Source organism: Phoenix dactylifera, unplaced genomic scaffold (genome assembly GCF_009389715.1).
Source record: "Phoenix dactylifera cultivar Barhee BC4 unplaced genomic scaffold, palm_55x_up_171113_PBpolish2nd_filt_p 001055F, whole genome shotgun sequence".
In the NCBI taxonomy this organism is placed as follows: domain Eukaryota; kingdom Viridiplantae; phylum Streptophyta; class Magnoliopsida; order Arecales; family Arecaceae; genus Phoenix; species Phoenix dactylifera.
Window position 1 is genome coordinate 80,873 of NW_024068405.1, and position 11,117 is coordinate 91,989.

The 11,117-nt window shown below is 43.2% G+C and overlaps 1 long non-coding RNA gene across 1 annotated transcript; it reads left to right on the forward strand.

Moving 5' to 3' along the window:
• Positions 1-2,166: 2,166 nt before the first annotated feature.
• Positions 2,167-5,444, forward strand: LOC120107876. Its single transcript, XR_005509483.1, has 2 exons — positions 2,167-5,115; positions 5,214-5,444. It is a non-coding gene; the product is annotated as an uncharacterized LOC120107876 (long non-coding RNA).
• Positions 5,445-11,117: the final 5,673 nt, after the last annotated feature.

Genomic DNA, 11,117 nt, shown 5'->3' on the forward strand with positions numbered 1-11,117 from the left:
CTATTTCCAGTTGAGTTATAGACTCTGGTTCTAGTGTTCACTTGTGCACTACCATGCAGGGTCTAAAGGAAAGTCGAAGGCTTACGGAAGGTGCGGTAACCCTACGGATTGGCAATGGAGCAAGAGTTGCTGTTGTTGCTGTGGGCACATTTTCTTTGCATTTACCGTCAGAATTTAGTTTGATACTTAGAGATTGTTATTTTGTACCTAGTGCTAGCAGAAATTGTTGGAAATTATGTCCTAAATCCAATCAATAGTTGATTGTAAATGTATTTGAATCAATTATAAATAACATGGTATTTATTCATCACCAGAACATCTTCACAAACTCCGATGTGATGAAGTCCTTAGGACTGTTTTGTGTAATGAAATATAATTTTGTCACACAGGTCCTTAAAAGTTCATGATCGCATGATATACTATTAATAGGACGATAGTATTATCGGGCGTAGGTCATTGTGTATCATATTTGTTGGTTGTCTTCCAAACCAAAGAGTATAGAGATACTAGTATGGTATACAGGTGAATGGTAGTGTACGTTCACTGAACGTGACCAATTGACGGACTCTCTCTTGTCAAGAGTTGTTCCGAGTGGATATGGGTATATGTATCCTTTAGACCTAAGATTGCAACCGGTGGCTTGCAAGCAACTCACTGTACTTTGGTACCGGACTACCTGGATTTCTAATCCAGCGACGGAAGGTTTCTGGGTCCAGTCAAGTACTTGTGGTAGTCAGTTGCAAATCAAGTGGGATTGACCTCCCTTAGGAATAAGGGTGAATGCCTTGTGTTTTCAATTAAGTAGTACCCTGGCCAGGAAAAGTCAAACCTCTATCACTTGACTTATTGAATTGAGACATATTTCCGGATGGATTGTTTCAGGGTAGACAGACTCTGAACCCACCCTAGGCATTTTCTGGTCAAGAGGATGAATTATGCGGTAACCATGGTCCATAGGTTCTAGAATGTTGCTTTGCATCTATTTCGGCCTATCCGATCGTCGGGTCCCATTGCTAGATGGTTACTTCGATTAGTGCAGGAAGTGTTCTTGTACTACCGGCTTAGGCTCGAACCTGTGAGGTCACACGCTTAGAAGTTTCTGGATTGATCAAATAGCTGATTGACGATTGAGAATCGTCTAGAGGTAAAGTAGTCAATGTGATTGATTGATTGCCCTAAGCAATAGTTGCTTGGAAAGGTTAATTGGTGATTGGATCACTGATTAGACTCAATTTCCCCCCAACCAAATTAGATTTGGCTTGAGTCAAATTAGACTTGAACTTCTTGCCTATGTGGGACCCACATACTGTATGTGGGACCCACGACCTGCATATGTGGGACCCATGTCCTGCCTATGTGGGACCCACATACTGTATGTGGGACCCACGTCCTGCCTATGTGGGACCCACATACTGTATGTGGGACCCACGTCCTGCTTAAAGTGGGACCCACATACTGTATGTGGGGCCCACGTCCTGCTTAAGGTGGGACCCGCATACTGTATGTGGGACCCACATCCCGATCACCCTCCAGGCCATGTCATCCTTTTGCATGAGTGACATGTGGCGGGCCTGGACACCTCACACTCCTCCTGATGTCATCCATGACCTCATCTGCCTCATGAGGTCATGCATGACATCGTACTCCAGGCCACCTCACCTCTTGCATGTGTGACATGTGGCGGGCCTGGACACCTCACACTCCTTCTGATGTCATCCATGACCTCATCTGCCTTATGAGGTCATGCATGACATCGTACTCCAGGCCACCTCACCTCTTGCATGTGTGACATGTGTCCTGGCAGGACACCTCACAGGACACCTCATAAGGACACCTCACAGGACACCTCATAAGGACACCTCACAGGACACCTCATAGGGACACCTCACCTTCTCCTTGGCCTATAAATAGGCCACCCCTCTTCCTTCTTCTCTACACACAAAAAAGGAGGATCAAGAGCACCAGAGAAAGAGAGTGAGAGGAAAGAGTAGCTCTGAAGGTGAAAGCCCAAGAAGGAGTTCTTGAGCTGTGAAGGTCCATCTTCTTCCTTCTCCATTTCAGCCAACCTTCTGCCTCCCTGCGAGCTAGCACTCCCCGGGAAGTTGATCATTCCGGAGCTTCGCGTGGACGAGTCATCGAGGCCGGACGCTTGTGCGGCTGCGAAGCATCCTTGAAGGAACCCCCTTCTAAAGGTAAGAGACCTGATCTCTTTTACGGTTGAGATATAATCTCAATCTTCAAATCACAAGAAATTGTGATTTATGCATATTTATTCGAATCACACAATCCTCGAGATCTGAGGGCTTTGTGATATTTGGTGTCAAAGCAAAGGATTAGTGGAGACTATCCAATTCCCGGAAACTCTCACGCGTGATCGTGTGACGAAGCGTGGCTCTCCACCCGGGGGCTCATATGATGAGTGCTTTGATAGGCACGTGCGGGTGTCACCCTATGTATTGGGACTGAGCCCGTACCACATGTGATGTGCAGTTGAAGATTGTCTTCGACTGGTACCAGAGTTAAAATATCTAAAATATCAAGCATGTTATGGGTTAAAATGTTTAACCCATTCTTTCCGCATAAAAATTTCTGAAATTCATGCTTAGCCCTCTGCATGCTTACTATCAGTGGTATCAAAGCTCGTCCAGGTTCTTTGTGATATCAAATATCTATGCAAAATGTGATCTTTTACATATGATGTAAACTGATTATATTATTTTATGATGCTATTCATATGATGAATAGACATGTTTGTATGCATGTGGAAACCATTTAACTTGAACATTAGAAGGGGTTTTAATGATTCAAAGTTGTAATGCATGCAAAACCAAGATAAGACATGAATAATGCAATACACTTAATTGTGAATTAAGTATTGATGTAGATCTTAGATTTTAAATGTGATTTAAACATTTAAGACATTGCATAAATAATGGGGATAATGGGTTATCTAATCAAATCTGGTTGGGTTAGACCCAATGGTCAAAATCAAAATATGGAACAATAAGTGGTCAAATCTAATTTAAAATGTTTACTTTGGATTCGATCAAGGTAACTCTATGTAGATCTTAGATTTTAAATGTGATTTAAACATTTAAGACATTGCATAAATAATGGGGATAATGGGTTATCTAATCAAATCTGGTTGGGTTAGACCCAATGGTCAAAATCAAAATATGGAACAATAAGTGGTCAAATCTAATTTAAAATGTTTACTTTGGATTCGATCAAGGTAACTCTTGATCTTTGCAATAGTTGTAGTTGATCAAGTCCATGTCTCTTGATAAGACCAAATGGATGTTGATTTGGGCTCCGCAGTTGAGCACTGAGTTATGATATTGATCGAATTGAAATTGATGAACCAGTTGGTGTCTAAGGCAACTGTTATCAGCAGGTTTTTAATTGGGAGCTACTTGCTGGGTTTCGGTCCAGTCAAGTTAATGGCATACCCTTCCACTGATCTCACTTACCTGGCCATCTTGGTGAATCTCTTTTGATCAGATCTCTGATTGACTCTAATTGACCCATGCCTGTAAGGAAATCGGTCGGACCGATTTAGGTGCACTGACTCAAACCTGTTCTTATTAACCTCTGATTTGAAGAAGTCAGTGGGAGGATCAAGGTTAGTCAGTTTTTCGTGTTTCATACAAATCCTCTAAATTATCAGGTTCTTAAAAATGGTGCGGTTAATGGAAGATGATCGTGTCATAGCCTCCCATTGCGTTGAAATGATAATGAGTCCAATATGTTTATGATCATTGGAGGCGATACACGCCTGGTGCTCATCGGCTATTGGGATTGTCACTCAATTAATGTTGAATCGGTTGCATCCATTGAATAGGTGGTCAGGTGAGCCGAGACACACTCGGGCTTGGTCATCTATTAATGTGATAAACTTATTGCAGCAAGTTGATGGTTGGACCTGACCAGGTTTTTCAGTGGAGGTGACACACACCTGCTGAAGTGGCCTGTGGCAAAAGGATAATACTGGGAGTTGTTTGGTGAAGCAATTGGTTATGAACCTACCCTTAGAAACAGATGGGTTAGCCGAGACACACTCGGGCCCATCTGTAGTCTATGTGGATTCCAGTACCCACTAAAGAATTAGGAGTAATTCTTCGGATTAAAGTAGAGGCTATTGTTTTGTACAAAATGGTGGGAGGACCTTTGGACTAAAATCCAAATTTCTTGATTATATTGATTCATTTACTGATTAGGCTTTGTTGTCATTCTTTGCAGAAATGGCCACTCAATTGTCACTTAGGTCATTGTTAGATAATGATAAGTTGACCGGTCCCAACTTTTCAATCTGGCTTAGAAAGCTTAAGATCGTCCTAGAACACGAGAGGACCATGTATATAATTACTGATCCGGCACCTGAATTGCCTCCTGCTAATGCACGGGTAGCAGTCCGTGACGCTTACCAGAAATGGACGAGTGATCGGATCACTGTCCGGTGCATTATGCTAGCGGCAATGAGCGACGAATTCTCGCGGAGATTCGAGAGTGCTCAGCCGAACGAGATCATTCAAGTGTTGAATGAATCGTTTGGTGTCCCTGATGATGATAAAAGGTATAGTACTAGTTGCTGTATCTTCAACGCCAAACTCAGGGAAGGGGCCTCTGTTACGGACCATGTACTTTACATGATCGAGTTGATAGAGCGCCTGAGCAAACTCGGCTTTTCCCTGCATGAACAATTGGGAAAGGACGCGATTTTGAATTCCCTGCCTGATTCCTACCGACCATTCCTCACTCATTATAGAATGACAAAGCCTGTACTCAACTTCCATGGTCTTTTGGGGTTGTTGCAGAACTTTGAGAAAGATAACCAGCTCAGGAAAGGGCCGGTTAATGTGGTTGGTGGTGGGGCAGGACGCCGTCCCTTTGGGAAAGGGAAAAACAAAAATAAAATTAAAAATAAAAATAAAAGGAAGAGAAAGGTGCTAAGTGTCGGGACATCTTGTCAGATGATAAGAAAGCGGGCTGACCCTAGAAAGGCGGTGTGCTACCACTGTCAGAAACTGGGACACTGGAAAAGGAACTGTCCTCTGTAAGTAGCCACCCTTGATCCAAACAGGCCTAGGAGAAATGAGCAAACAGTTGCTGGGCAAGGTACTTATATGATAACTCCTTGTTATTTCTCCATATGTGATAAATTGATTTGGGTATTGGATACCGGAAGTCCTTATAATATTTGCAATTCATTACAGGGACTGCATGTCAATAAGAGATTTGAGGATAATGAGAGGTTCCTGAATGTTGGAGATGGAAGGACTGTTCCAGTTCTAGCATTGGGAGATCTTAAGTTAGTTTTCAATTCTCATGTAATCGCCTTAAGTGACTGTCACTTTTGTCCGTCGTTCTTAATGAACGTCATTTCTGTAGGGCTTTTAGCCCAAAACGGTTATGAAATATCAATAAAGAATCGTTCTTGTAATATCATTGTGAATGGTGTTATTATGATTGATGGACAATTAATAAATGGCATTTACACAATATCACATCCTGTTAGTGTAATGTACACATCAAATAAGCGACCTAGGATAGATAATGTCTCTGATACCTACCTATGGCATTGCCGGCTAGGACATATTAACAAGAACAGGATCAACAAGTTGACCAAGTTGGGTATTCTGAATATTAATGATCTTGAATCATTTCCAACTTGTGAGTCTTGTCTTCTTGGTAAAATGACCAAATCACCCTTTACTGGAAAAGGTGAGAGAGCCATAGATATTCTAGGACTCGTACATACGGATGTGTGTGGACCTATGAGTACAAGTGCCAGAGGAGGGTACAGCTATTTCATTACGTTTATAGACGACCTGTCTAGGTACGGGCATGTGTTTCTTATGAGGCATAAGTCCGAGTCTTTTGAAATGTTCAAATTATACCGTAATGAAGTAGAGAAACAAACTGGAAAGTATATTAAAATTCTTCGATCTGATCGAGGAGGGGAATATCTCTCCAGTGATTTCTTGACTTATCTGGAAGAGAATGGGATTCTGTCTCAGTGGACCGCTCCTGGAACACCTCAACATAACGGTGTATCTGAAAGGAGGAACAGGACTCTATTAGACATGGTCCGGTCCATGATGAGTTTCGCTAGCCTGCCTTTATCTTTTTGGGGATATGCTCTAGAATCTGCCTGCTATATCTTAAATAAGGTTCCTAGTAAATCTGTAATTAAAACACCACATGAGATGTGGACTGGGCGTAAGCCAGTGATCACTCACCTAAGAGTTTGGGGGTGTAAGGCCTATGTCAAACGTTTGAAAGCAGATAAGCTGGAATCCAAATCTGATAATTGTTTCTTCGTCGGATATCCAAAAGAAACCTTAGGGTATTACTTCTATAATACTGATACGCAAAAGTTGTTTGTCTGTAATAGGGCTGTTTTCCTTGAGAAGGAGTTCCTTGGTGAAGGAGCGAACAGCTCTGATGTTGCACTTAAGGAAGTTCAACGTATAGAAGAGCCAGTACAGACTAAAGAATCGGATTTGATTAGATCAGATCCAGAACCCATTATAGAGACATCCGTGAGGCGATCCGGTAGAGTACCGCATCAGCCGGACAGATACTATGGTTTTCTGGTCCAGGACGGCGAACCGGTTGGTCTCGATGAGAACCTAGAGGATCCCGTCACATACATGGATGCTATGCAAAGGTCTGATTCTGAGAAATGGTTTAATGCCATGAAATCCGAATTGGAGTCCATTGAGGTCAATGATGTATGGACATTGGTTGACCCACCTGAAGGAATCAAACCCATTGGGTGTAAATGGATTTTCAAGAGGAAGAGAGGCGCAGACGGAAATGTGGAAACCTACAAAGCCCGTCTGGTTGCCAAGGGATTTCGCCAACGTTATGGCATAGACTATGACGAGACGTTTTCTCCTGTGGCAATGCTGAAATCCATTCGGATCATGCTTGCGATATCTGCACATCTGGACTTAGAGATTTGGCAGATGGATGTTAAAACCGCTTTTCTGAATGGAGATTTAGAGGAGCAGGTGTATATGATACAGCCTGAAGGTTTTATTTCTACAGATAAATCTAAGGTATGCAAGCTTCAGAAGTCCTTATACGGACTGAAGCAGGCTTCTCGAAATTGGAACATACGCTTTGATACGGTGATCAAGACGCATGGCTTCGTTAGGAACGGAGAGGAACCTTGCATATATAAGTGGGTAAATAGTTCAGTAGTAATGTTTCTTGTACTGTATGTGGATGATATTCTTTTAATAGGGAATGACATTCCTGCACTACAGGGAATAAAGATCTGGCTGTCATCACAGTTCTCCATGAAAGATCTGGGAGATGCATCCTACATCCTAGGGATGAAGATCTATAGGGATAGGTCTAAAAGGTTGCTTGGGTTATCCCAGTCCACGTACATAAATACTGTGCTGAAACGATTCAGCATGGAAAATTCCAAGAAAGGCTATCTTCCGATAGGTCATGGAATCACTCTTTCTAAAGGAGATTGCCCGACAACTCCCCAAGAAAGAGAGCGTATGAGTAGAATTCCATATGCCTCTGCTGTGGGATCTATTATGTATGCTATGACATGTACTAGACCAGATGTGGCGTATTCACTAGGAGTAGTGAGTAGGTACCAATCTGACCCAGGAGAGAGCCACTGGAAAGTTGTAAAGACTATCCTCAAGTATTTGAGAAATACTAAGGATAAGTGGCTTGTTTATGGAGATACTGAGTTGAGACTTGTCGGTTATACCGATTCAAGTTTTCAATCAGACCGAGATGATAGCAAGTCTGTGTCTGGTTATATGTTTACCCTGTTAGGTGGGGCCGTGTGCTGGAAAAGTTCCAAGCAGCATACCGTGGCAGACTCTGTATGCGAGGTTGAATACATTGCTGGCATCTGATGCCGCCAAAGAAGCTGTCTGGTTACGAAAGTTCATTGCTGAGCTCGGAGTTGCACCCTCCGCTGATGGACCAGTCCCACTATACTGTGATAGTATCGGGGCCATCGCTCAAGCTAAAGAACCAAAGGCACACCAACGCACCAAGCACATTCTGCGCCGGTATCACCTTGTTCGTGAGATAGTAGAACGAGGTGACATTGATCTTCAAAAGATTGATGGGAAGGATAACTTAGCCGACCCCTTCACTAAGGCTCTCAGTGTAAAGGAGTTTGACCATCATTATTTGAAGATGGGTATGCGATACTGTACTGATTGGCTTTAGGTCAAGTGGGAGTTGTTGGGAATTATGTCCTAAATCCAATCAATAGTTGATTGTAAATGTATTTGAATCAATTATAAATAACATGGTATTTATTCATCACCAGAACATCTTCACAAACTCCGATGTGATGAAGTCCTTAGGACTGTTTTGTGTAATGAAATATAATTTTGTCACACAGGTCCTTAAAAGTTCATGATCGCATGATATACTATTAATAGGACGATAGTATTATCGGGCGTAGGTCATTGTGTATCATATTTGTTGGTTGTCTTCCAAACCAAAGAGTATAGAGATACTAGTATGGTATACAGGTGAATGGTAGTGTACGTTCACTGAACGTGACCAATTGACGGACTCTCTCTTGTCAAGAGTTGTTCCGAGTGGATATGGGTATATGTATCCTTTAGACCTAAGATTGCAACCGGTGGCTTGCAAGCAACTCACTGTACTTTGGTACCGGACTACCTGGATTTCTAATCCAGCGACGGAAGGTTTCTGGGTCCAGTCAAGTACTTGTGGTAGTCAGTTGCAAATCAAGTGGGATTGACCTCCCTTAGGAATAAGGGTGAATGCCTTGTGTTTTCAATTAAGTAGTACCCTGGCCAGGGAAAGTCAAACCTCTATCACTTGACTTATTGAATTGAGACATATTTCCGGATGGATTGTTTCAGGGTAGACAGACTCTGAACCCACCCTGGGCATTTTTTGGTCAAGAGGATGAATTATGCGGTAACCATGGTCCATAGGTTCTAGAATGTTGCTTTGCATCTATTTCGGCCTATCCGGTCGTCGGGTCCCATTGCTAGATGGTTACTTCGATTAGTGCAGGAAGTGTTCTTGTACTACCGGCTTAGGCTCGAACCTGTGAGGTCACACGCTTAGAAGTTTCTGGATTGATCAAATAGCTGATTGACGATTGAGAATCGTCTAGAGGTAAAGTAGTCAATGTGATTGATTGATTGCCCTAAGCAATAGTTGCTTGGAAAGGTTAATTGGTGATTGGATCACTGATTAGACTCAATTTCCCCCCAACCAAATTAGATTTGGCTTGAGTCAAATTGGACTTGAACTTCTTGCCTATGTGGGACCCACATACTGTATGTGGGACCCACGACCTGCATATGTGGGACCCACATACTGTATGTGGGACCCACGTCCTGCCTATGTGGGACCCACATACTGTATGTGGGACCCACGTCCTGACTATGTGGGACCCACATACTGTATGTGGGACCCACGTCCTGCCAATGTGGGACCCACATACTGTATGTGGGGCCCACGTCCTGCTTAAGGTGGGACCCGCATACTGTATGTGGGACCCACATCCCGATCACCCTCCAGGCCATGTCATCCTTTTGCATGAGTGACATGTGGCGGGCCTGGACACCTCACACTCCTCCTGATGTCATCCATGACCTCATCTGCCTCATGAGGTCATGCATGACATCGTACTCCAGACCACCTCACCTCTTGCATGTGTGACATGTGGCGGGCCTGGACACCTCACACTCCTTCTGATGTCATCCATGACCTCATCTGCCTTATGAGGTCATGCATGACATCGTACTCCAGGCCACCTCACCTCTTGCATGTGTGACATGTGTCCTGGCAGGACACCTCACAGGACACCTCATAAGGACACCTCACAGGACACCTCATAAGGACACCTCACAGGACACCTCATAGGGACACCTCACCTTCTCCTTGGCCTATAAATAGGCCACCCCTCTTCCTTCTTCTCTACACACAAAAAAGGAGGATCAAGAGCACCAGAGAAAGAGAGTGAGAGGAAAGAGTAGCTCTGAAGGTGAAAGCCCAAGAAGGAGTTCTTGAGCTGTGAAGGTCCATCTTCTTCCTTCTCCATTTCAGCCAACCTTCTGCCTCCCTGCGAGCTAGCACTCCCCAGGAAGTTGATCATTCCGGAGCTTCGCGTGGACGAGTCATCGAGGCCGGACGCTTGTGCGGCTGCGAAGCATCCTTGAAGGAACCCCCTTCTAAAGGTAAGAGACCTGATCTCTTTTACGGTTGAGATATAATCTCAATCTTCAAATCACAAGAAATTGTGATTTATGCATATTTATTCGAATCACACAATCCTCGGGATCTGAGGGCTTTGTGATATTTGGTGTCAAAGCAAAGGATTAGTGGAGACTATCCAATTCCCGGAAACTCTCACGCGTGATCGTGTGACGAAGCGTGGCTCTTCACCCGGGCGCTCATATGATGAGTGCTTTGATAGGCACGTGCGGGTGTCACCCTATGTATTGGGACTGAGCCCGTACCACATGTGATGTGCAGTTGAAGATTGTCTTCGACTGGTACCAGAGTTAAAATATCTAAAATATCAAGCATGTTATGGGTTAAAATGTTTAACCCATTCTTTCCGCATAAAAATTTCTGAAATTCATGCTTAGCCCTCTGCGCGCATACTATCAGAAATCTGATTTCTGTATCTTGTCTAGCACAGAAACATTATGAATTCAATTTTAATAAAGACTACGTTTCCATTTATTTGCGAAATAAATAGTTTGGAGGTGGTTTTATGATTGACAGTCTCTATCACTTACATATGGATGTATCTGTGAACGTATCTGAGCATACAGTGAGTACCATAGGATCTAAAAGATCTAGAGATGAAATAAATCAAAAGTATTTATGGCACCTCAGACTTGGTCATATAGGAGAAGACAGAATTAACAAATTGAAGAAACATGAGCTTTTGAGTTCATTGACTTCTGAGTCATATCCGATTTGTGAATCCTGCCTTCAAGAAAAAATGGCCAAATTACCCTTTGTAGGACACGGGGAGAAGTCCACTGAAATACTTGTCCTAGTACACTCTGATGTGTGTAGCCCATTCGATGTGCAGGCTAGGGGTCAATTTTTCTATTTTATTACTTTTA